Consider the following 27,492-nt stretch of genomic DNA (forward strand, 5'->3'; position numbering starts at 1 on the left):
CTGTGAATTGTGCAAGACTGTTGAATATCAGATCTGTACCTCTCAAACAAATAATGCAATATATGTTAACAAAAAAAAAGAAGAAGAAGAAGGTAGCGGGAGGGGAAGAATGAAGCAGGGGAAATCGGAGCGGTAGATGAATCATGAGAGACGATGGACTCTGAAAAACAAACTGAGGGTTCTAGAGGGGAGGGGGGTGGGAGGATGGGTTAGCTTGGTGGTGGGTATTGAGGAGGGCACATTCTGCATGGAGCACAGGGTGTTATGCACAAACAATGAATCATGGAACACTTCATCTAAAACTAATGATGTAATGTATGGGGATTAACATAAGAATAAAAAAAAAATACTAAAGTCAAAAAAAAAAAAAAACTATAAGCATTGGCTGTGGGTTTAGCCAGAGTAAGTTGCAATGAGTTTCTTAAAAAATTATAGCATACAAACTATATTCTTTGATAATTGTGAAAATGAAAATCAAAACCAAAATGACACTGGAAAATTTCCAAATAATCATTTCTAAATAACCCATAAATCAAAGATGATGACAAAATGGAAATTAGAACACATTTTGAAATAAATAATATATGATATGAAATTATGTGAAATATAAACCATAAATGTGTATATTAGAAATACCTGCTGCATGCTAATATTCTAAGATCCAGCTCAAAAAATCAGCAAGAGAATAACAGTTAAAATCCAAAAAAGAAAAAAAGAAAAAAGTATTTACCAGAAATTAATGAAATGGAGAACACAGTAAAATCCACAAAACCCATATTCACTTTTTTGGAAAAGATAAATAACTTGAAAAACTTGGTAAGACTTATCAAGAAAGAAGGCACAAATAAATGATATTATATAAATACATTGATACATTTTGGACAAATTCTTAGAAAAATATAACTCACTAAAATGACACAAGAAATATGGGAATGTCCTATAGCAATTAAAAATTATTATTAAAGATCCTCCTACAAAGAAAAATCTAGACTTAGATTGCTTAATTTATGAATTTTTCTAAACATATAAGGGAGAATTACCACAACTCTTCCAGAGAATGAAAGATGATGAAGCCACTTCCTAATTCATTTTTTTGAGGCCAGCAGAAGATGGTCATGAAATACTACTGAGGAAATTTCATGAACGAAAAATCAGTCTTTCTCATCTACATAGATGGAAAAATCCTAAACAAAAATATAAATATAATATAAATCTAGTGTTACATAAAAAGGCTAATATAATTATGATCTATTTGGTTTATACTAGGAATATAGCAGTAGTTTATTTGAAAATGAATCTGTGTAATTCACAATTACAGAAAAAGACAAATTATATAATTTCAATACATGTAGGAAAAACATTTGATAAAATTCAAGTCACTGATTGTTCAATAAAAATCTTAGGACCAGAAGGATACATTCTTAATCTAATAAATGACATCTTTAAAATTTTAGAGCAGTTACCATACTTAAGAGTAAAATTTTAAAGCTTTCTCCCCTGATATCTGGAGTAAGACAATATTTGATGTAATTCCTTTTATTGAATGTTGTACTGAGTATCTTATTCAGCATAATTTGCCATTAAAAATAAATAAAACTTGCAAGAACTAGAGTGGAAGAAGTGATAATGTTATTTGTAGAAAACGTAATTGTGTATTTAGAGAGTCCAAGAGAATCTGCAGATAAATGTTACAATTATTAAGCAAATTAAGTAAGGTTTCTGGATACAGTAGAAAAACTTTGAAAAATCAATACTACTTTTATGTACTGTCAACAAGCAACTGGAAAATTAATTTTAAAAATATAAGGTAGTATTAAAACACCAAATATCTAAAAATCTAACAAAACATGTTTAAGAACTCTACACATAAACTATAATAATATAATTGACAAAAAATAAAGCAGGCAAGTAAACTGAGGAATATACCTTGTTCATGATTTGAAACAATATATGTTTAAAGCTACCCATTCTTCTCCCAAAGTGTCTAAAGATAAAATGCAACATTAATCAAAATTCAACAGTTTTTTATAGAAATTAACAAATTTGATCCTAATCTTTGTTGGGAAATTCAAGGGGCCAAGATGATCTTAAAGGAACAAAGTTGGCTCGTTTTTTTTCTACTGACCATCAAGTCTTACTACAAAACTATAGTAATTATGAGCATGATATTAGCAGAAGTATAGATAAAAAGAACAATAGCAGGGATTAGAAAGCACAGAAGATTTTCACAATCATGGATAATTTATTTATAGGAAAATGGCACTTTTGAACAGCATTTACTATAAGGTCAATGTAACTTCCAAATGAAGAAAAGGATATTGACTTCGAACATCATGCACAAATACCTGTCCCCACATATATACAATTTTGAGGAAAATACAGATCCAAAAATGTGTGATTCCATTCATATAAAATTTAAAAATTAGTTAGAAACCTTCTATGAATCAGAGATCAGGGTAGTGGTTGCCATGGTGAAGGAATGAAGAGTGGTGAGTGAAGATACGCCCAAGAAGTGCTTCTGGGTACGGATGGGGTTTAATTTCTGGAGGTTGGTGGTGGTTACATGGGTATGTTCATTTTATGGAATGTCATTTATCTATGTTTTTAATTAACATTCTTTTATTTTGGTATGCTATACCTCAAGAAGAGATTATTTCAAAATATGGTTAATTGATATTAATATTTATCAACTATGTGTGTCTGATAGGTAGGTGTATGCTTTATTCCCTGCACTTTTCTCCATTTCTAAAGTAATTCTTAATTTATAAATGATAAAGTAAAGCAAAACCATTGATAAACAATCATTCTCTTGAAAGGATTGAGCCTTAGTATACAGATAGACTTTTCCTAGTGTCAGTAATCAATTTATTAATTCAATGAGTTAAGAGTTTAATCCTCCATTTTCCTGTTCTGCCCACTTCCTCTCTTACCCTCTTAAAAATAACCATCAAATTATTTTTTGAGTATGTATATCTGTATGTCAATATCTATATCTTTTTCCCCCATAAAATGATAGTCTTTGTGGAATGTTCATGCTCAGGACTTTCTGTGAAATATATTCTCAGAGCTAAAGAAGAATCCAAGCATCGTAACTCCTGCCCCTTCTCCCAGAAAGCTGTTTATCAATGAGCTATGAATTGAAAGGCCACAGGAAAGTAACACTTAATGCTGTTTCTTAAGATCATAAAGGACTTATATATTTATTATATGAGAAGATAATTATCCATATGCTCAGATATTCTACCTGTCTTTTCTTATATGCTGGTTTTTTAAAGAAACATAAATAGCTAATTATAAAATACAGGACTATATGTAAATAGTTTTATAATCTTTTTTTTTCTTAGCATGAACTTTTTCATGTAATTATATATGATGGTATTCTTTAATCCAGTGTTTTAGGATCTTTAGAAATACAATGAATGCATAGGATATAAAGGGAACATCATCCTTGTAATGCAATTATTTACCTAATATTCATGAGGATTTGCTTCCTTGGGTGGCAGTGTTCACTGGTAAACTGTGAATTTTTATTTTCCTTATAAAACAGGTCCAAATCTGTAGCAAAGCTTGGATCTCTGATCCATTTTAAAGAAATGACCTGTAACCTCTGAAACAGAGAGTGAACCTAATCAATCCAGAGGGAGCAGTGCTTTCTCTGAGGAGGTTGCATAATGAGTGACTCTAGAGCAAATCTCCAGTCTTTCCAGGGTTGCTGCCCCATTTCTGTTTCTGAAGTTACCTTTTCCCCTCCTGTCTACTGAACTCAGTGGGTTTTTATTTCCCTTTCACCCCTCAGCACATAAAACCATGATCAGAGTTACTCTAAGACTTACTTATATGGATTTGGGAAAACTAATCTCACTTCTTTCCAAACTTAATTATAGGAACAAACAGTATTCCAAAGTCATTTTTTGGCTGTCTTTCACTTAATTTCTGTATTTACAGCCTCCATTTAACTTTAGAAGTCTTTAGAAATGCTCATTACATTCTTTGTGCTTAGCTTGACAGAAGGATGGATAAACTGGTTTATTAATACCACATTATATTATGGTTATAATATACATGTTTAAATTGTAATTTTAAGCCAGCTTGTGCATCAATTCAAAGATCTTAATGTGCTGCTTCAGAGTATATCATCTGCTTTAAATTAAAGCATAATTTGGAAGCCCCCTCTGGTAAATCTACAAAAACCTACTTAGAGGACCGTAACCAGAAAAAGTTTTTGTAATTGAGCTACAAAGAGAATTATCCTTGGGCTTACACTCTCAACTTACTTTTTTCTTCTTGCTAGATTGAGTCTGTAGGTACTTTAAATGAAATAATCAGAAATTAAATACATATAAATAAACTTCTGACCCAATGTGTACAATTCATAATAAACCACTAGAACATAATGGAATTTAACGATTAAATATTAAAGACAATGTTTCAGTTTATGATGTTCTTTGGATGAAATAATACTTTTTTAAAGGAGTTCAAAATGATCTGAAATGCTGCTGTTCCTTCCTGGCAAAGATGGGATGTCTAAGTGAATTCTGGCAATTGGCTTTAGAGACTTCAAAGCTTCATGTTATCTATGAAGTGCTTCATCATCAATGCCCTGATGTAGCTGGTAATGTTTAGTCTAATTGGATTTAAATAGCTTATTGTGGGAAGTTTTCATTTGAAGTTATTTTTACAGCCTCAGCTATAATATCTTGAGCTACTGAGTGTTTTCCTAAGAATCTTTGCTGGGAGACAAACAGTTATATCTGATCATCAGTTGATGATGGGATAGATTAATAACTTTATTAATAATAATCTTATTTTTTCCTAAGTATATGAACATCAGAGACATCTAGTTCTTTTAGTTGTTCAATCATAAGATGATAGGCTGCCCTGTGAGGTTGGGGTGAAGAGAAAGGGCTGCCAGGAAATATATCTACCTCTATCTCTACAAGAAATCTCCATACCCTTGATTCTGCCCCACTGGGGTAAGACAAAACAGGGACTGCTGGAAAACTAGTTGATTGGGACAGAATCACGGTATTCCACAGCTTACAAAGTCATTCATAAGGAAAAGTGAATGACATCTATCTCTCTATCCATCTATCTTACATGGAGTCTCACTATGAGCCAATCATTGTTCTAAGTGCTTTGAAATAATAACTCATTGATGAGGAAGCAGTATTTATAAGGGGGTAAACTCTGTTTTGTATTTATGGCTTAAAAAGAAAGACCGATGGTAACATCATAAAACAAGACCTAGCTGTAGTTATAACATCATAAATCATGAAAGGCAGACATGGGAGGTTAGAGCTCGTAGAGATTCCCTTCAACCAATCTCAACTGGGAGGTAAGATTTCTGCTATGAGCATGGTACATTGTGTATGTCAAAAGACTGGACAGCCTCTGGGAATAACTGATCAGGAACAATTAGGAAAGTCAGAAGAATAAGTGAACCCAAATTTTGCTACCTTGCTCTATTGATTAAAGCATTTTACGGTGTGGGGTGCCTGGGTGGCTCAGTTGTTAAGCATCTTCCTTCGGCTCAGGTCATGATCCCAGGGTCCTTGGATCGAGCCCCACATTGGGCTCCCCGCCCCAGTGGAAGCCTCCTCCTCCCTCTCCCACTGCCCCCGCTTGTGTTCCCTCTCTCGCTGTGTCTCTCTCTGTCAAATAAAATCTTAAAAAAAAAAAAAAACATTTACAGGTGTGATACAATTCACTGGTTATTTTGGAAAGTCCCTCTGGTATTCAACAGAAGTCAACAGACTGTTCTTCACTTGTTAAAGGAATACAGCATGGGCCCCAGTTCCATAGATGCCCTGAAGTTACAGTAGGAATCAGTGATGATTTCATTGTTACCAGACCTTAAGCATTTTGAAATAGAGTGAAAATTATTTTACTGCAATGGCCAGGGACTAGGAGCCTATCAGGGTCACTAGGCAACACCTGGAGTTATCTTAAGCACATCAATTCTAAAAAATCAGGTTTAGAAGAAGCCATCTCTGTAACAGGTGATTATAACGGTTATCACTGGCAATATTATTTTTCTGCATTCAGATGAGATTTTTAGAAATAGTAGTATAAATCTAAATAATAACTAAAATACTTTAAAAAGAATTTAGAAAGGAAGAAATGAGTCCAAAAGTAGAATTATCTTATGTACTCCAAGACTGAAAGTCGATTTCTAGAATAGTGCTGTCCAATAGAACTGTGATGATGGAAGTGTTCTGTTATCTCTACTGTCTAATATCCTAGCCACTGGCCACGTGTGGCTGTTGAGCAATTGATATGTGGCTAGTGGGATTGAGGAACTGAATGTTTAAATTACATTTAAATGTAAATTTAATTTAAATGTAATTTAAATGTAAATACATTCCAAGTAGTTACTGTATTCGGGCAGTTCTAATTCCTTTTCTAAAATTATAAATCATAATTGTGTATGATAAAATTTCACACTGAAGAAAAATTGTATGTATTTTACATTATACACTATAAATCATCACATAATTTATACGAAATATGAAAAGCAAATATTTGGTTAAATATATGAATTTCCAAAATTACATTTGGCACTGTTTTAGTATTTCAAATATTTTTCCTATTGACATTATGCATTTTTAATTTTTTCAAGAAGTGTGATTTTTGCTAAAAACATAAAATATGGGGCACCTGGGTGGCTCAGTCGTTAAGCGTCTGCCTTTGTCTCAGGTTATGATCCCAGGGTCCTGGAATCAAGCCCTGCATCCGGCTCCCTGCTTGGTGGGAAGCCTGCTTCTCCCTCTCCCACTCCCCCTGCTTGTGTTCCCTCTCTCACTGTGTCTCTCTCTGTCAAATAAATAAATATCTTTAAAAACATAAAATATAATTCTGGCAATATTGAAACATTTTTAATTTGGGGTTTTATTCATTTGCTGAGAAGAGCATATTTTTTAAAGTTTCATTGAGATACAATTTACCTACCATAAAACTCACCTATTTAGTGTACAATGCAGTGGTTTTTTTAGTGTACTTGAAGAGTTGTGCAGCCACCATCATAATCTAAATTTAGAACATTTTCAATACCCACAAAAGAAACCTTATTCCTATTAGCAGTCACTCCCCATTTTGTCCCCAGCCCCTTGCCACATCTTTATTGATCTGCTTATTCTAGATAATTGATAGGAATTGGAATTATATAATATGTAGTAATTAAATTCCAATATAATTGGAATTATATAATATGTAATAATTGTAAAAAAAGTAATATGTTTGTATGCCCAAATAAAAAATATGAAGTATATAATATGTAGTAATTTCCACTGAGAGATGGATTTCTTCACCCCAAGAACCTTTTCTTTGCCTGAGACAAAATAAGTAAATATAGTTTAAAAATGATAAATTTTATTTATAGGAATGTTTATAAGATCCTGGAAAAGAGGAAAAAAAGTCCAATAAATCTTAATAGAGAAGTAGCTTAATTAATAAAACATCTACAAAACCAGCACTAGAAACCTAGTCCATAAAGTACTTTCTCTTTCTTCTGCCTATAGTCACTATACCTGAAGGTGCCCAGTGCAGACACAATGACCTAAGGAATTGTCCTGGGAAACTGTAGTCTTCTTTAGCATGTTGTTGTTGTCTCTCAGGTTCCCTGTGCAGTCTACCCTCCTTTTCAGGTGCTGCCTGTTCTGTCATGGGAGTTCAGAAAGATTGCGTCTAGCATACCGAGAGTTGTGGTTAGTGAGGGAAGGTGTCCTCTTCTGATTTTCTAGTGGTTTATTCTTTAAAAGGAATACCAAGGCAGATCTGTTTCTGTCTCAGTGTTTTAGGGAGTTTTAAGTGGATAACTTCTTATAACTTTTGCCTACTTCTTTTTTCCCCTCTTGCATTTCTTCCACATGTATTCAGATCGGTATATATTAAAGGGGACTAGAGGGCAGATGCCTTCCCCAGAAATGATGACCTGGTCAGAATTTCTCCTTTTTGCTGTGGAATAAGACCATACTCCTGGGTCCATCCAACTTACTGTGTCCTGCTCTTTCTTCCTTATAGTATGTTTTTATCTAGAAACTGCCTCAGTCCCTCATGAAAGTTTGTTTCCAGCAGGTCAGACTCCCCAGTTTGTCAGACATGTCCAGCTATTTTGGAACACCAGATCTTTGTGTAGTTAAACTAAAGTTGGGAAATCCACTAAATTTCTCTTTGTTGTACCGTAGGACCTCTCAGTAGAGAGTAGGGGTGAAAATCTGTGCGTGGAGCAATCTTGTGGTAGGACCATATACACACACCTTCTGCCACCCCAGATTTTGACTACTGTGGAATTCTCATGTTATATAAATAGCTTTTTCCTTACATCTGGGATGGTAGTTCCCAATTCTCCAGTAATGCCAAAAACCATCATGTTTCTCATATCCAGTAAGTTGACTTCTTAAAAGTCTATTTTATAATTAGAACTAAATATAGTCAAATGCTTGTCTAGAAAGTTTATCGTAAGGGCTGTATGTCAGTGGTAGCAAGACAAGTAGTTGGAAAAAAGCATTGTGTGAAACATTGCAAGTAAAATGTTCAACCCATTCAGAGTTATTTGGTGCTATGTGATCCAGAGACGGATTAACTGGTTTTTGCTTATAAGAATTACCATATTCTGTCAAAGAGGAGTGGTTTGTTTGTATGCCCAAAGGTACTTACTACGCTAAAAATATGATATAAATTGAAATTTAAAAATTGCTCATTCTCGTCACTGACACCATGAAAAAAGAGAAGGATAAAGAGTTTGGACTTTCTTGAAAAACTATATAAGTCAGTATTTAAAAAAATTTTATTTTTTATTTATTTATTAGAAGAGCGCACAAGCAGGGGGAGCGGCAGGCAGAGGGAGAGGGAGAAGCAGGCTCCCCGCAGAGCAGGCAGCCCGATGCGGGGCTCCGTCCCAGGACCCTGGGATCATGACCTGAGCTGGAGGCAGATGTTTAACTGACTGAGCCACCCAAGCACCTCCCCCGCAAGAAAAACATTTTAAAGGATCCAATATATCCAGGCCTATGAAGGAAAAAAAAAATATCTTCCTTCAAGAGCTATGGAATGTAGCAGACACGTTTCTGACTTGAGGGTTGTTTTTTTTTTTTTTTTGACTTTGGGAATATTAGATGTTAGATTTTATCCACAATATTTTTTTTGGCCTCTAACCTTATTGTGTGGACAGATGTGACCAGCATACAAAAGATGACGCTATTCTGGGGGTAAAGCAAGGCAAAGAGCAATAGCTGTTCTGGGTTGTGTCTTCACAGGATGCTGATTTCAGGACAGAGCTACTTATTTCCCCTGTTTGAGAAACTTCATGTTTTCTAGATTAGTGGTTATAAGTATTACTCAACTGTTTCCTTTCTCCTTTCACTTCCTTTGTCCTCTAACTGTAAAGAATGTATCAGGAGTAGAATTTACAGAGATAGTCTTCTAACTAATATACTTATTATGGCATGAGACTTAAGCCTTCCTAAGTTCTTTTGATTATTATTTTTTCATTCTACAAACATGTACTGAGTTTAGAAATGATTGGAAATAGGAGGAGAGTTAGTAAAACAGATGAGTGATAATGGATAGTTTGACACTGGAGGAAACAGAGGCAATGTTTTCCTGCACCTTGGAACCATACACTCTTGGTTGGAAGGAGGGACTTGAGATATTTTTAAGAGAAACTGGTGCTTTTGCAGGAGCAGTGGGCCAGTATGGTGCTGAAAGTTCTCATATAGTCTGTGAATTCTGATATCAAAGCCAATTTTTTTTTAACCTAATGAATACTCTCCCCTCCCTGTGGCCCTGGGTGAATTCCAACTGAAAGCAAGAACAGTGTCTCTTGATCCATGATTATAGATTTGGGAGGCCACATTAATATCCTGACAGGCACTGAAGATAAATTGGGAGAGTGAAAAGCATAATCCAGTAGGTTACATTTGACCTGGGTATTGAAGGATGAACAGGAATTTTCAAGGTAGTATGAAACAGAAAGGGAATAGAGTTATTGAAATAACACCTTGGGAGAAAGGTATGCACATAGGCAAAACCCAACCCCCCCCCCCCAGCAAAAAACAAAAAACAAACAAAAAAAACTCCATTTTTATAATCCTTGGCTCGATGAGACCTTTGAAATGTGAGTAGGAGCTGGGTTCTTTCTTATTTCTTTTTATGCTATTCTGTAAGTTGATCTATGTGCGATGTCAAATGGAGTTTGTGCTTGAAATTTCTTAATCCATTAATCTTCAGGTGTTTTTCACATTTTCCATTTGAGTGACTGCAGTAGATCCACTGACCCCTCAAAAGGTTGGTAAGGCAAAGAGAAAACAGCAGACTCCCTGAATGATAAGTATTTATAGAAAAGGCAGTTCATTTAGAGTAATTACTCAGGGAAGTTAGGGGGAAGGTATGGAGTGAATGCCCATCATTTATTAGTTTAGAATTAAACCAAGTATAATCTATGGATAATGGATAGAGATGACTTTTTAAAGTAAAACCTTTCACCCTAGTAATGCAAACCTCTGACACCAGGGCCTGCTTCTGTGCTGAATCACTCAAACTGTGGCTCAACGCCCAAAACTCAATTTCTTTTGTTCAATGCCCTCTAAAGCATGGTCTCTCTGAGACTCAGCTTATCCTGGCAGAACTTTGCCTTGTTGAATGTTGTTTGATTTGCTCGTCCTTTTTGAGTCTGATTAAAGTTTTCTACTCTTTCCAGCACCCATTTGTTTCTGCTTCAGGCGAAGAGCTTGCTTAGTTAGCTCGATTTGTTTTCCCTTGTGGGTTTTTCTCCTGTATGTTTCTTTATTGCAGACGCCCTTTCAGATAGAAGTGTGGCCTCGTGAGCAGATAATAACAGCCCTTGTTAACTAACAGCACTAACCCTTACATGGCTCTTATTCCTCGCTGGATACTGTTCTAAATGCTTTTCATAAATTCCATTGTTACAAAAACTGGCAAGTATCATTATTCTTCCCATGTTGTAGATAAGAAAGGGAGGCACAGAGAGCAGGAAGAGCTTGCCAAAAGCTCACAGAGTTGGTAGCAGAGTTCTGCTTCCATCCCAGCTGTCTGTGCTTCTAACAATATACACTATAACCTGTCATAAAACAAAAACAAAAACAGGGACTTTGTGTAAATTCGCCTTCTTACTAACACCCTCCATGGAAGGAAGGTGGGTAGTTTAATCTTAATTTACATATGAGAAAGGTTCAAAAAGCGTAGGTAACTAGCTCAAGTTACCCACTGGCTGAGATGTGTTTCAATTGCTGGTGTCTCTAACATAAAATCCCTTGCTCTTAACCACTGCGTTGAGCATTTTTTTTTTTTTTCTCAAAGCTGTGATCTAGAGCTCAGACCCAGACCTCCCCTTCTTCCTTGCATGATCTTATCTCATGGCTTTAAATAGTTATCTGTACTCTGATAATTCCCAGATCTGACATCTTCCCTGAGTTTCACATTCATGTATCAGGGGGGTTGTGTCAGGAAGTACTTTCTGTAAGACCCAGCTAGTAAATAGTTTAAAGTTTGTGGGTCATAGGTTATGTCTCCAATAGCGTGAGCAACTTGAGTGTAGGAATTGGATCTTGTTTGTCCTATAGTCCCTGGTGCCTAGATCAACATCTGGCAAACGTGGTCTCAGAATTTGCTTGTTAGCTGAACAAATAAATGGATATAAAATATTGTCCTTGAAAAGATGTTGCTGAAAACCTTGCTTATAGAAATTGCTGACATACTCCTAATACACATTAGATGCTCAGTGCAAGGGAATAAGTTTTTCTCAGAATCCTGATACCTCTCAAAGAAATGGGTTCTCTCTCCCTACTCCTAAATACAGTACTTTGAAAAATATTGTATAAAAATACAAGTGGCTATCATCACTGTTCGTATTAATTTCGATGTGCATAGTTGGTTAGAATAGTACTTAGAGCCAGACAAAGCTGGTATCAAATGGTAATGCTGCCCATTAGTAGTTTTATGACAATATGCAAATATTTAAGCTCTTAGCTTCAGTTATAAAAGATGATGTGAAAGTTTTACAGCCTCTGTAAAAGGTGCATTATGTCATAAGTCATATAAACGATCATAAGGTTATTATGATTAAAGAACGTATGTTCAAAGTAATACAGTGTCATACACTACTAGTTGCTCAATTAATGGTAGTTGCTCCTGTTGCTGTCCTCCTGTTAGTGTTATCCAGGTACAAGAAATCATAAACACTGTGCCAAGACGGTGATGCTACTAGCCATGAAGAAGTTACTGTTCAAGTGGTTACTAGGAATAGAATATTTAACATCAGCGTGGTTGATTTTGATTCATGCCAAAAGGCAGGGTTCTGACACGCTCTTCAAGAGAAGCCAGGTGAGATCATCAATCAAAGGTACTTACTGAGTCAGATGCCCTGCTAACAATTAGGGCAAATGAAGAGGGACCCTCCACCTTGAGGAGCATGTCATCTAGTTGACGAGATGGTATACCAAAGGGAGACAAAGTAGTGTAGATTCTAATATAGTTTCTTGGTTAAAAAAAAAAAATGTGGCCTAACATTTTAGAAGACAAAAATAGCCATCTAGTAGTAGGATCTTCAGAGGTTCCCTTCCTTTTGTTATAATCCTCATCCTAGAAAACTATCCATTATTTTCTTATATTCAATATTTAGAGAAGGATGGCAGATGAAGCTAAGGAATACATTCCTCCTCAATGTTCCCAATACCAGGCCCAGTGCCTGACATATACTACATGTTCAATAAAATCAGCTGAATAAATAAATGAGTGAATAAAAAAGTGCTCAGCACAGAACATGGAAGGGATACAGGATTGCAATAATATGGATAGACTCTCTTCTCCCTTTATATTACATATTTAATTTCATTATCCATTACTAATTCATGTAAAAGAAAAGTAACTTCATCAGCATCACCTTTATCACAGCATGAAAGCCTGAGAGATATTAGTGAAAATTTAAGTAAATTATCTTACCAAATCTTACCAGGAGCATGATGTTAGTTGAAAGAAATATCTGGTTAGAGCCATCAATTCTTACTTGGTTCAAAGTTTCTTTCAAAAGCAACATGATTTCTTCTTTCTTTTTTTTTTTAAACATACTGAAAATATTTTTTTTTTTAAGATTTTATTTATTTGACAGAGAGAGACACAGCGAGAGAGGGAACACAAGCAGGGGGAGTGGGAGAGGGAGAAGCAGGCTTCCCGCAGAGCAGGGAGCCTGATGTGGGGCTCGATCCCAGGACCCTGGGAGCATGACCTGAGCCAAAGGCAGACGCTTAACGACTGAGCCACCCAGGCGCCCCATGATTTATTATTTCTAAAAATTTTTACTTAAATTCCAGTTAGTTAATATACAGCGTAATAATAGTTTCAAGTACACAATTTAGTGATTCAACACTTCCATACAAGATGTGGTATTCATCACAAGTCCACTCCTTAATCCCCATCACCAATTTAACCCATCCCCCAACCCGCCTCCCTTCTGGTAACCATCAGTTTGTTCTCTATATTTAAGAGTCTGTTTCTTGGTTTGCCTCTTTCTCTTTTCCCTCCCCCCCTCCCCTCCCCCCACTGCTATGATCGTTTGTTTTGTTTCTTAAATTCCACATACAAGTGAAATCAACTTGTATTTGTCTTTCTCTGACTTATTTCACTTAGCATAATATAACTCTATCCATGTCATTGCAAATGGCAAGATTTCATTCTTTTTGATGGCTGAGTAACATTCCTCTGTGTGTGTGTGTACCACTTCTTTATTATCCATTTATCAGTTGATGGACATTTGAGCTATTTCCATAATTTGGCTATTGTTGATAATGCTGCCATAAACATCAGAGTCCTTGTATCCATTTGAATTCGTATATTTGTATTCTTTGGGTAAATACCTAGTAGTGCAATTGCTGGATCCTAGGGTAGTTCTATTTTTAACTTTTTGAGGAATGTCCATACTTTTTCCCCACAGTGACTGCACCAGTTTGTATTCCCACCAACAGTGTAAGAGGGTTTCCCTTTCTCTGCATACTCAACTCTTGTTTCTTATGTTAATTTTAGCCATTCTGACAGGTGTGAGGTGATATCTCATTGTAGTTTCAATTTGTATTTCCCTAATGATGAGCGATGTTGAGCATCTTTTCATGTTTGTTGGCCATCTGTATGTCTTCTTTGGAAAACTGTTCAAGTCTTCTGCCCATTTTTAATGGGATTATTTATTTATTTTTTATCAGATATATCATTTGCAAATATCTTCTCCCATTCCGTAGGTTGGCTTTTAGTTCTGTTGATTGTTTCCTTTGCTGTGCAAAAGCTTTTTATCTTGATGAAGTCTCAATAGTTTTATTTTTGCTTTTGTTTTCCTTGCCTCAGGCAACATACCTAGCAAAAAGTTGCTAAGGCTGATGTCAAAGAGTGTACTAACTGTGTTCACCTCTAGGATCTCGATGGATTCCTGTCTCACATTTACATATTTAATCCCTTTGAATCTATTTTTGTGTATGGTGTAAGAAAGTGATCCAGTTTCATTCTTCTGCATGTGGCTGTCCAATTTTCCCAACACCATTTGTTGAAGAGACCGTCTTTTTTCCATTGGATATTCTTTACTGCTTTGTTGAAGATTAATTGACCATATAGTTGTGGGTTCATTTCTGGGTTTTCCATTCTGTTCCATTGATCTATGTGTCTGTTTTTGTGCCAGTACCATACTGCCTTGTTGATCACAGTTTTGTAATGTAGCTTGAAATCTGGAATTGTGATACCTCCAGCTTCGCTTTTCTTTTCCAAAGTTGCTTTGGATCTTTGGGATCTTTTGTGGCTCCATACACATTTTAGTATTTAGTATTTTTGTTCTAGCTCTGTGAAAAATACTGATGGTATTTTCATAAGGATTGCTTGAAATGTGTAGATTGCTTTGGGTATTATAGACATTTTAACAATATTTATTCTTCCAATCCATGAGCATGGAATGTCTTTCCATTTCTCTGTGTCATCCTCAACTTCTTTCATTAGTGTTTTACAGTTTTCAGAGTACAGATCTTTTACCTCTTTGGTTAGGTTTATTCCTAGGTATTTTGTGGTTTTTGGTGCAGTTATAAATGGGATTTATTTTTTTATTTCTCTGTTACTTCATTATTGGTGTATAGAAATACAACAGATTTCTGTTGATTTTGTGTCTTGTGACTTTGCTGAATTTGTGTAACAGTTCTAGCAGTTTATTCGTGGAGTCTTTGGGTTTTCTATATAGAGTATCGTGTCACTTGCAAATAGTGAAAGTCTGACTTCTTGCCAATTTGGTTGCCTTTTATTCTTTTTTCTTGTCTGATAACTGTGGCTAGGACTTCCAGTAATATATTAAATAACAATGGTGAGAGTGGACATCCCTGTCTTGTTCCTGGATCCTAGAGGAAAAGCTCTTAGGTTTTCCTCATTGAGGATGATATTAGCTGTGGGTTTTTCATATATGGCCTTTATTATGTTGAGATGTGTTGCCTTTAAACCTACTTTCTTGAGGGTTTTTATGATGATGTTAAACTTTGTGAAATGCTTTTCTGCATCTATTGAAAAGAACATATGGTTCTTATCTTTTATTAATGTGGTGTATCACATTGACTAATTTATGAATATTGAACCACCCTTGCAGCCCAGGAATAAATCCCACTTGATTGTGGTGAATGATTCTTTGAATGTACTGTTGGATTTGGTTTGCTAGTATTTTAATGAGAATTTTTGTATCCATGTTCATCAGGGATATTGGCCTGTAGTTCTTTCTCATTTTTAGTGGAGTCTTTATCTGGTTTTGGTATTAATATAATGCTGTCCTCAACATGATTTCTTTTAGGTCTTAATCCTAATGGCTAATTTTGTACAACTGAATGCTCAAATTTTAACGTGCCAAAGAATCACCTGGGGATCTTAATAAAAGGCAGAGTCTGATTCCAGAAGTCTAGGGTGGGATCCCAGATTTTTCATTTCTCAGAAGCTCCCAGATAATGTCGATCCTGCTGTTCAGGGACCACATCTTGAACATCAAGGGCATGGCTATGATTCAACATATTTCAGGTGGTTCTTTTTTTTTTTTTAAGATTTTATTTATTTGACAGAGAGAGAGAGACAGCGAGAGAGGGAACACAAGCAGGGGGAGTGGGAGAGGGAGAAGCAGGGAGCCCAATGTGGTGCTTGATCCTACGACCCTGGGATCATGACCTGTGCTGAAGGCAGACACTTAACAACTGGGCCACCCAGGTGCCCAAGGTGGTTCTTTTCTTCATGGAATTAACTGCTGGCCATTTTGATGACCCTGTCATTATCTCGACTAATCTCAGAACCATCTCAAGCTGAAGTTCATGTATATACTTCAACATACTAATTTCTCATGGAGTGTCTAATTCTGTGGAGCTCTTTTTGTTTGGAAAGCCCTACCAAATGAATGCAATGCTCAGGGGCTTCTGCATTTGAGAGTAGCTTTTGTGCTCTCCAAGATTATAGTATATTTACACAGGGTTTGACTGCATAAATATCATAATTACTCATTACAGATTATAATCCTTATGGGAATAGTGAAGGATTGCTTGAACAATAGGGAACTTCAGAATTCTTATCAGACCTTACACAGCCAACTTAGCCACAAAAAGGTCAAATATAATCCTGTGATATTTTTATATTACATCAAGAATGAGTGTTACATTAAAAAATGAATGTTATAAACATTATAAATCAATGTTGTTAAATTAGGTCTGAGTCTATGTGCATATCTAATGCAATTTTTCAATTTCTTTTTATAAGTAATTCTCTAGCTATAAGCCAGCAATTTTACCTCCTAAATTTTCAGTGAGTCTTACAATATGATTTAAAATACACACATTTTAAAACACTAGCAATTTATTTAAAAACATTGACATTTTTCATCAAAATAAATTCTGTGTTGGATTTTCCCACTTTTATCCCAACATTTTACTTGGGATTTCCCTTACCACTGTGGGTATATTGCATCATTATTTTGAATATTTTGTCACTTGACAATGTGTTGATATTTTTTAGAAATAATTCTTTTTTTTTTAAAGATTTTATTTATTTATTTGACAGAGAGAGACATAGCGAGAGCAGGAACACAAGCAGGGGGAGTGGGAGAGGGAGAAGCAGGCTTCCCGCAGAGCAGGGAGCCCGATGTGGGGCTCGATCCCAGGACCCTGGGATCATGACCTGAGCCGAAGGCAGACGCTTAACGACTGAGCCACCCAGGCGCCCCTAGAAATAATTCTAATATACAATGCCAAGCATTTTTAGTGCTGAAAATAGCCAGTCCTATAAAATACTGAAAGAGAAAGCTATTTAATCATTACCTGGAGAGAAATAGAAAGTTTTCAGGGAAGGACATGGTCAAATGCTTTGAAGAGGATGAATATGCATTTGTGTGTGTTTGTCCCATAGGCTATTTTATTGTCTAGCAATAATGTGTTCTTTCCACATAAGGATTTTAATAAAGAGTTTGTTGCCAGATTGAACTAGAAAGACAAATTAGCCCCAGAAGAGGATCCAAACCTTTGGCTTCTTTCAAGCTCAAAAGATCTCAGGTCACTAACCGCCCAAGGGAAAGACAAAATCTGTTATAAAATTGACAGGCCAAACTTTGAACTGTAGTTTGAAGAAACTGGAAAAGAAAAGGAAGCATGAAAATAATCTTTTCTCTCTTTCTGAGGCATTAGTAGGTCCGATCCTGGAAATGTTCAGTTACATCATAAATGAGAGATGTATAAAGAAAAATAGGGAAACTCATACTACATGATATTAAAACATCCAGTGTTTATAAAGGCTTATGTTATCTAGGGCATTGCAAAAACAAAACAAAAATATGCATTCAGTTTTCTCAGAAGAAATAGGCAATGACTGACCAAGGGAGAGAATTGTGGTGGGAGGGGGTGGTATTTATACTTCAGGTCATACTTTGAGTATAGTTGACACACAAGGTTACATTTGAAAAAAATCAAAGTAAAGTGATTTTATTTCCAGCACATTATTAGTATGGCTATTTTATTTATGAATAAAATAACTATATTGGGTAGATAACTTCAAAGTTTGAGATTTAAAATTTTTGCTTTAAAATTATTAAGTATTTTATAACAACGTTAATCCATGTTCAACATTTTTGTATTAATTCTAGATTTTTGTATTTTACTTAAATCTATACATAATAAAAAAAGTAAATAATTCTTTACAAAATCTGCATTATACAGGCTAGGCTAGGTTATGCTGCAGAAATCATCTCTTCCCCCTCCTGCTATCTTCCCCAGAAAGTGGTTTGGCATAACACACAGTGTTCATTGGGAGTCTGAGTTGCTCTCCAGGCAATTCTGCTGGAGGATCAGTATTTCAGGGTGTTTTGCTTCTGTGGCTCTTGCAAATACATGCCTGCAGGTTGTTGACAGCAGAGAGGACATGGAAAACCTCCTACAAGCTCTGAATGTTTGTAACCTGGAAGTTACAAAGTCATTTTTACCCATGCTTCTTTTTGTTGAAATAAGTCCCACACTTACATGTGTTTATCTTCAAAGGGCAGTTAAGTACAACCATCCTCTGTGCCAGAAAGTAACATTTCCTACAGAGCTCTCTATTCATGTGTCTCTGATTAATTCTTCCTTTTCTTTCCTTATGTCACTTTGCTGGTGAGGCCTTTTTAACCTCTCACTTAGACCACTGTCCTAGCCTCATCCATAGACCTCTTCATTACCATCTCCTAACCTTTATCCATCTTGCCCATAGTCACAAAATAAGTTTCCCTAAACCAAAGAGGTTTCTATTCAACCTCTGCCCCATATCACTCATTCTTTCCCTACTGGCCCATCTCCTAATGTGGCATGACACTGAAGGGTTAAGTGTGGTTGGGATCCAGTACAGATGTGGAATCCTAAACCAACCTCATCCACTGTAGCTGAGAAAACACTGGGAAGAAAAGTCCAGGAAGAACCTTAACCTATATGTGACCCAAGAGAGAGTAATGATAGACAGAATGTGACATTCATCTAGACAAGCGGTTGGCATCGAAAAAGCTCAACCAAGAGAGAGAAGGGCCTCTTTTCAGTTAGGCAGACCATAGGCCTAAGAATTTAGGAGCACTGACTAAGAATAGCAGCAGGAAATCGAGTGCCCAATAGAAAACTGGGGTCTAGGAGTAGACTCCAGTCACTGAGCAATGCGGGAGGAAAGGTGTTTGTGTTGGAGCACTGAGTTATGACAGGTGAAGAAAGTAGGAATTCATGTTATAGGAGACAGCTAGAACTTAGGGACACATAGTCATCTACAAGGCACTAGCTTTTAAATCTTTTGCTGTTGTTTCAAAGGAAATATTCAGAGCCCTAATATATAAGTTAGATGACAGCAGAAATTCTCTGGTTGAAGTAACCATAGTCTTCACCCCTTCTTGCTGTAGAGTAGCAACCCCAAAAGTAATTTTTTCAGCATCCATAGGGTTCCACTGAGCAAAAATATAGTCTTAGTTTAAAGGAACATAGTAGATGTACAGGTGCCAAGGATGGGGCAAGGCAGGGAGGAGGGAAGAAGGCAGAAAGTCAAAAGAGTGCTAGCAATAAGAGCAACTGACCAGTGTTGCACTGTGACCTCTGTGTGATGAACCAGATCAGGCTTTTAAACCCCATCTGACTGCTGCAGATTGGACTTAGATCTGGGAGCAGAGGGAGCCTATAGAGAGGTGATAAGGGATCCTGAATGTGGGGAGCAAGCGCAAAAGATGAGGTGGCACCAACCTCTCCTTTCTTCCTTTTCCATGGAAGAAATGTCCCTGCTACAATCAAAAGCATTTGTTCTTTGGATCCTGAGCCCTCACACATTTTCAAAACTTTACTCCTAAAGTTCTTCCCGTCTTTTATCACCAATGTCTTTCTCTATACAGGCCCATTTTCTGTAGCACAAACACATATTCTAGGGCATGGTTCTCAAAGTGTGATTCCTGGATCAGCAGCAACAGCATCACCTGGGAACTTGTTAAAAATGGGAATTCTCATGTTCCACCAAAACCTACTGAATTAGAAACTCTGGCCCCACAATTGCTTTTTTAAAAAGCCCATCAGTTAATTCTTATGTAAGGTATAAATTCTGAGAACCATTGTCCTAGCATAACACACTTAAAAGAAATTTGGCCTCTCATTTTCCTGTAACCACTGCCCATTTTTCTGTTCCCTTCTGTGATAAAACTCCTCCAATATGTTGTCCACACTGTCTTCACCCCCCACATAGCTTTTAATCTGACTTCAGTCCCTACCACTCCACAGAAACTGTCCTTTTCAAGGTCACCCGAAATCTCAATGCTAAAATTAATGGGCACTTAAATTTACAAATGTAACTCAGTCTTTTATCAGGATGTTTCAGTCAATCTCATCCTTTCTAAAGAAATTTACCTTCTTGATTTTCATGACATGACATTGTTTTTTTTCTTCCCTGTCTCCTTCGCTGACCTCACCTTCTCTACGTCATCTCTAAATATTGGTATTGTATGGGTTTTGGAATTTTGCCTGTTCCTTTCCCTCTTTTCACTCTCAGCCAAGGTGATTTCATCCAGTTCCAAGGTTTAAATGACGTCTATATTGGACAACCTCCAAATTTAGATCTCTAATCTAGATTTCTCTGAGCTGCAGATTTACAAATTCAATACATCTTCCTCTGTATCTTAAATATAATATAATCCTATATTATACATTATGCTATATATGTACAATATGTATACATATATGTATATTATATATCACAGTATAATCAGAAATACTAAATCTCCCCCACAGCTCTGTTACTCCACTCTAGCTTTGCTCACATCATATATTAATACCACCATTCTTTAGTACCACCCTATGCCTCTGTCCAAGCAAAACATCTAAGCATTGTCTTAGAATTCCCCATTTCTATTTCCCTCCTCCCATCCATCTGATTGACTGATAAATATTACTGATTATATCACTAAAATATATTTCAAATCTGTCCATTTCTCCCTATGTCCACTGCCATCATCTTGGTCGGGATCATGGTGATTTCTCATTAGCACAAAGCCTACCACCTGGCCTCCCAAATATCATTCCTACTCTGAGCAAATCCTTTCCCTACATAGAACTGAGAGATCTTAAAATAGAAAATTCTATCATCTAGCCCTTCAGCCATAGTTATCTCCACACATCTTGCACTGATGCTCTAGTATTGTTATTCATTTTGTGTGTATACATCTTATCCAACTAACCCGTTTATTGAGAAAATGCCCTGAATTGTCTGGTGTATTTGGAGCTCTTAATATGTATTGTAGTGGTCTTGAGGGCAGTGATATACTTTAAAACTTCACAGTGTTAGTCAGGGGGTTTGCTCATAGAATGCATTCAACAAATGATTGATGATTAATTGAATCCATCCTTGATGGATGTTATCCATCAGCATGGCTGTTAACCAGTGCTTATAACCTTTAAGGTAAGTGTAAGAATTTTAAGTTTTATTTTTATAATAGAGAAGATTTAGCTGTCACTGGGGTATTCTAGAATCCCAAGGGCATCAGAATGAATTATCAGTTGTCAGATTTTTTTTAATAGTAATAAGTCTCACAGTTTTTGCTTCAACATCTAGAAAAGGATTCCTTTCCTTATTTCAAACCAATTAAATATTCTGGATGTAACAAGTTACTCATTTGCCTATGACCTTTTGGAAAAGTTGTCATTTTGTTAATATATTGTACCTATTGCTAATCTGAATTTGCAGTGACTATGTTTTATTGTACTTATAAATGGTGAACTCAGTTTTTGAAATTAAGCTTTTTTTCGCAATTAAATTTTTTTTTAAATCTAAAACTTTCATTGTAAGTTTTTTTGTGTGTGAAATTCACACAAAGTCATCCTATACTTGATAGGAATTTTGAGATCTATCTCAGATAGATCTTCCTTTTTATCAAATATTTACTTACTTTCTGGGTCTGTATCCTGGCTCTATCACTTAATAGTTGTATAACGTTAAGCAAATTTCATAACCTCTTTGCCTCAGTTTTATCATCTATGAAATGTCTATGTACAGGAGATATAATATACCTACTTTATAGAATTGTTATGGATTAACACATGTTTGCTATTTAGCACATACAGTTCCTGGCATAGAGCATTAGTCGTAATACTATTTTTATTTTGAATATCTGTTGTATGCCAGGCATTAGTGAGGAACAAGACCTTTGACTAATGATTGTTCATTGTATGTTGATGCTGATAGTAATTATACATGTGATTCTGCCTTTTGGACCACCTCTGTTGTGAAGACATTTACTCTTGCCTACCACATGGTGTTTAGAGATGGTTAATATGCCTAACACTGTCACCACTCTTAATATTTCTTTTGTCTTAAGGAAGCTGTGACCTCAATTTTTCACCTTCCCTGAATCCACATTCTTTGTCATATAACTGTGTATTACCCTCCCACTCTGACACTGGGCTTGATATTATGACTGGATTTGGTCATTTTGTTGTTAAAAAGTACTTTGAGTGGGCTTACCTTCTCTCCTCTGCCATGGCAAGAAAATTCTTTTAGTTGTAGTAGGGAGAACAGCCCTCAAGGTTGTCCACACCCTAATCTCCAGAACCTGTAGATGTGTTAGGATACATGGCAAAAGATTTTGCAGAAGTAATCAGGGTTAAGATAGGAAGATTAGCCTAGATTTTGGGGGTAAGATCAATGTAATTACAGTATAATAGCAGAGAACTTTCTTAGTCTGGGGTCAGAAAATGGGCAGAAGAGGCAAAAGATTGATGTAGCAGAAGGGGAAATAAGAGATTCTAAGCATGAGAAGGATTCAATGTCTTGCTGTTGGCTCTGATATGTAGGGGCTCACATGTGAGGACCAGAGGAAAACCTCTGGGAGCTACAATCAGCAAGGAAATGGGACCTCAATTCTACAATTATAAAGAAATAGATTCAGCCAACAAACGAATGAGCTCTGAAGTACATTCTTCCCAGAGCCTCACAGTAACAGCCTAGGTAGCCGACAGCTTAATTTCAGTCTTGTAAAATCTGGAGCAGAAAACCCAGCTAACCAGGCACCTGGGTGGCTCAGCCAGTTAAGCACCTGACTCTTGATTTCAGCTCAGGCCATGATTTCAGGGTCATGAGATCGAGCCCCGTGTCAGGCTCTGTGTTGAACGTGGAGCCTGCTTAAGATTCTCTCTCTCCCTCTGCCCCCCTCCCGCGTTCTTGCTCTCTATCAAACAAAACAAAACAAAACAAAAAAACAGCTAAGATAACCCAGACTTCTGAACTGTAGAATCATGGGATAATAAATTGAGTTGTTTTAAGATGCTAAGTTCGTGGTAATTTGCTAAGACAGCTATAGAAAATTAATATCCAAGGCTATGATAAAACAGGGATGAGTTACCCTCTCTTCCCAAATGAGGGCAGCATAGATGAGTTGACAACTATATAATCCTAAGGTAGATGATTGTGCCCAGCCACAATCAGCAGCCCCCCACCCCAGCCAACCACCCCATATGCATGAACAATACATGATTATCTCTGCCTCTGATGTTTTGTTGGTGGTTATGCAATATTGTGGCAGTGGGTATCTGATGTGGAGGCCAAGGGGCAGTTGGGTGGATGTCATGTTTTTTTTTTTTTTTCATGAAATGTTCTCTTAGAATGGTGAGTGAGAAAAATCTGATTAGTTATGAGAGTCAGCCATGGAGCAAGATTCTCAGGTAGGTTCTGACAGAAATACTCTATTAAGGAAAAGAGGTAGAAGAGTTGGATTATTTATCTGTATTATTGATTTTATATTTATGAGAATACTTTACATACAAGGGGAAGTGGAATTTATTAGAACTTCACTTCTATTACAAGCTTTTTATGTGTGGCCTAGTCAGTCCAAATGATCTTCACATTTTGAAAGGTTTGGAATTCATTAAAAGAAAGTCTCAGCCACACTGGTTCTTTGCCAAACTAGTAAGTAAACAAAAAATCCAAATGAAGCAGTTTAATACTTAGACTTAAATGAGACAGAAACTCCACAGAATTAAATAAAGCATAAAACGGGTATTTCCACTAAGTCTATCTTAACTGAAGCAGCGATTTTTTTTTAAGACAAAATTAATGTAATTCTGGCTTAATTTAGTTTTGTTTTATCAAGTCAGCAGAGTTAATTCTTTGTCAATAAAAAAAGAAACTCAAGCTGTGCAAATCATTTTACACTCTATGTGAATTTCTGGAGGAAATACTGAAAACATATTTAAATTGCACCACAGGAACTGTGAGTACATTTAATTTTACATTAAAAAAAGTGTCTTTTGTGTTTCTTGGAGAGTAAAACAGATCCAAACAAACCAAACCATTCCATAATTCAGTGTTTGGGACACAGTGGGTTACCAGTTGAAGAAATTCTCTCCCAGGCCAAAAACAAACAGTGCCTCACATATTGTTCTTCCAATCAATACCAGACTCAGCAAGGCTGGGGGTTTGTGACTGCCTGTTTTCTCTCTAGCAGTTTAAGGTAAGTATCCATACTGTTCTATGAATGAAGGAGATGTGGCTCCTGGTGGAGTGATAGCAGGCAAGTGTTAGTTTTGACCCCCTGAGAGATGTCTGGTTTGTGCTTGTCCCTGTAGGTAAATAATTGGTTAAATAGAACTAAATAAACCAGTGATGTGAGTGTGTTCAGCTCAACTTCACCTCTGAATAGCCTCCAAATGGTCTCGAAAAAGAAGAAAAAGCAACTAAAGTTTATATACTGTGTGCTTTAAAAAGATGAAATGAAAGACAATCATTTGCTTTATAGATTGTTTTAATTGATTATGATTTGTCCTGGAGTGTATGTATGAGGAGTTTGTGTAGAGTGAGATTTGAAGTCTGATCTATCCATGGTAGTGCAATTTTCCTGTATTTTGAGAAGGGGAAGAATTGATCCAAGTCTTTCCAGGAAAGGTAACTTTATTGTTTTCTCCAAGACGGAAAATAGAATTGGTATTAAAACATCAATTCTGCCAGCAGGATGAGACTGGAACCTTGGTAAGGAGACATGCAGGAGAATTCATAAACATAGCTGATACTTCAGAACATATATTACCTAACTATGGGAAAGGAAAAAAATCATTCAAATGTTACTTCCCTGTGGTGTTTCTGTGTGTGGCATCTATTCCTACAGCTCCAAAGATCTTGTCATCTGATAGGATCTCTCTGAATATTTTAAAGTAATTTCCTCCAAAAGTACATGATTTATTTATTTCAAATGAGGATTAGATATGTTTTTGACATTGTTATTTGCATTTTGAGTTTATTATTCATTCATTCATTGCATTCATTAGACATTTATTAAGGCCTTGCTGTATCCAACATATTTGATAGCTGGAGCAAACCATTTTCAATATCCTCCCCCCACCATATATTTCAGCATCATGTTCGGTAATAATGATGACACAGATACACACATATAACTGAAGCTTACACTTACTAAAAAAAACATTACAGAATGCAGTTGGCATTCTACTTCACTCTTCTAAAATTTAAACATAAGTAAAAATCCAAGTGGTCATATGGAATGATAGAATCAAATTAACCCAGGTTCCATTTCTTTCTTTCTTTCTTTCTTTTTCTTTCTTTCTTTCTTTTCTTTTCTTTTCTTTTTCTTTTTCTTTCTTTCTTTCTTTCTTTCTTTCTTTCTTTCTTTCTTTCTTTCTTTCTTTCTTTCTTTCTTTCTTCCTTTCTTTCTTCCTTTCTTCCTTTCTTTCTTCCCTTTCTTCCCTTTCTTTCCTTTCTTCTTTCTTTTTTTTTGCATATTGGAGCCAGATTCCTGAGTACTCCAGGGTGCAAGCCTCAGCTGACACACACTGCCAGGTTCCATTTCTTTATCTTTACAATCACTGTGTTACTGTTAATTTCAAATCTGATGTTTAAATGAAGGAATCTTAGTACCATAGGGATTGGAGAGACAAACTGTGTCTGAAGTGTGTTCAGTTATTCCTGTTATGAACTTACTTTTTTTTTTAAAAGATTTTATTTATTTATTTGACAGAGAGAGACACAGCGAAAGAGGGAACAGAAGCAGAGGCAGTGGGAGAGGGAGAAGCAGGCTTCCCACAGAGCAGGGAGCCCGATGCGGGGCTCAATCCCAGGACTCTGGGATCATGACCTGAGCCGAAGGCAGACGCTTAACGACTGAGCCACTCAGGCGCCCATGAACTTACTCTTAAAATGAGCACAGGTAGCTGAGTCCACATATATCGGGGCACACTATATAATGGAGATTTCTCCAAATTAATTCCATGTAGAATATAAGGCTTATTAGAAGAGAATAAAATTTTACTAATTTTAGGCATACACACATAAATATACACATGTGTATTGTTATATATGAAATATTACATAACCATATTTAAATGCTTATATATTATCTATCTGTCTGTCTAGTTAAATCTCAACATTACCTGCAGCAATTTTTTTTTAGAATTTAAAGGAAAGATATTTTGGGGAGGATGGAGCATTTTGCTGGCATTTTTTAAAAATGCTGCAGTACAGTGATAAAAAAACAGCAATTTTTTCCCCTTCTTTCATTGGGGCAAAATATATATTACATAAAATTTACTGTCTTCACTGTTTTAAGCTATAGTTCAGTGGGATTAAATACACTCACACTGCTGTGCAGTATCATCATAATTCATCATTAGAAATTTTTCATCCTCTCAACCTGAAGCTCTGTACCCATTAAGCAATAACTTTCCTTTCCTCCTTCCTGCCAGCTCCTTGTTGTCACCATTCTGCTGTTTCTGTGAATTTGAATACTCCAGGTACCTCATAAGTGTAATCATGCAGTATTTGTGCTGTTGTCTGGCTTATTTCACTTAGCATATTGTCTTCAAGTTTTATTCATGTTGTAGCATGTATCAGAATTTCATTCCTTTTTATGGCTGAATAATATTCCATTGTATGTATATGCCACCTTTTCATCATTCATCCATTGATAGACATTTGGGTTGTTCCCACCTTTTGGCTATTGTGAAAAATACTGCTATGAATTGTTTAAAAATATGTTCAAGGTCATAAAGCAAACTGATTTCAGTTGGGTTTATTATCTTTAAATCTCCACAATGCTCCCTCTTATCATCTTCACTTACCTGCCCTGTGCACTTGGTACCTCAATATATTGAGACTCTGTGGTGGTAAGAAAAGGTACTGTGGTAGGTAGGAGATTCAAATTTTTGTATCAATTCAGTGGCTGTGTGAATGTGGATGTCACATCCAAGTCTCTGTTTCTTCACTGCTAGAATGAGATTGTTTGATGAAATCTTATGTACTATTCATTCCATGTTATGATTTTATGGGTATAGGCAATATGACACAACTCTATTTGGAAAGTACTTCTGCCTTTAAACATCTCATTCTGATGTTAGTTTTATGGTCATTCCCATCCTATGAGGATAGTGATCCTTTTTTGTTTTGTTTATTACTGTCTCCCAAGACTCTAGCATACTGTCTGGGTTATAAAAGGCTCCCAATAAATATTTGTTAAGT

General features: G+C 36.1%; 1 long non-coding RNA gene and 1 pseudogene across 1 annotated transcript in view; both read left to right on the forward strand.

Annotated features, from left to right (window-relative positions):
* The window catches only part of LOC145722510 (uncharacterized), a 304,446-nt gene that overhangs the window by 238,050 nt on the left and 38,904 nt on the right, over positions 1-27,492 (forward strand). The window lies entirely within an intron of this gene.
* Positions 23,673-27,492, forward strand: part of LOC102739175 (protein S100-A11 pseudogene) — a 34,017-nt pseudogene continuing 30,197 nt past the window's right edge.

This window comes from Leptonychotes weddellii, chromosome 1 (assembly GCF_054177405.1).
Source record: "Leptonychotes weddellii isolate Sample4059 chromosome 1, ASM5417740v2, whole genome shotgun sequence".
NCBI classification, from domain to species: Eukaryota; Metazoa; Chordata; class Mammalia; order Carnivora; family Phocidae; genus Leptonychotes; species Leptonychotes weddellii.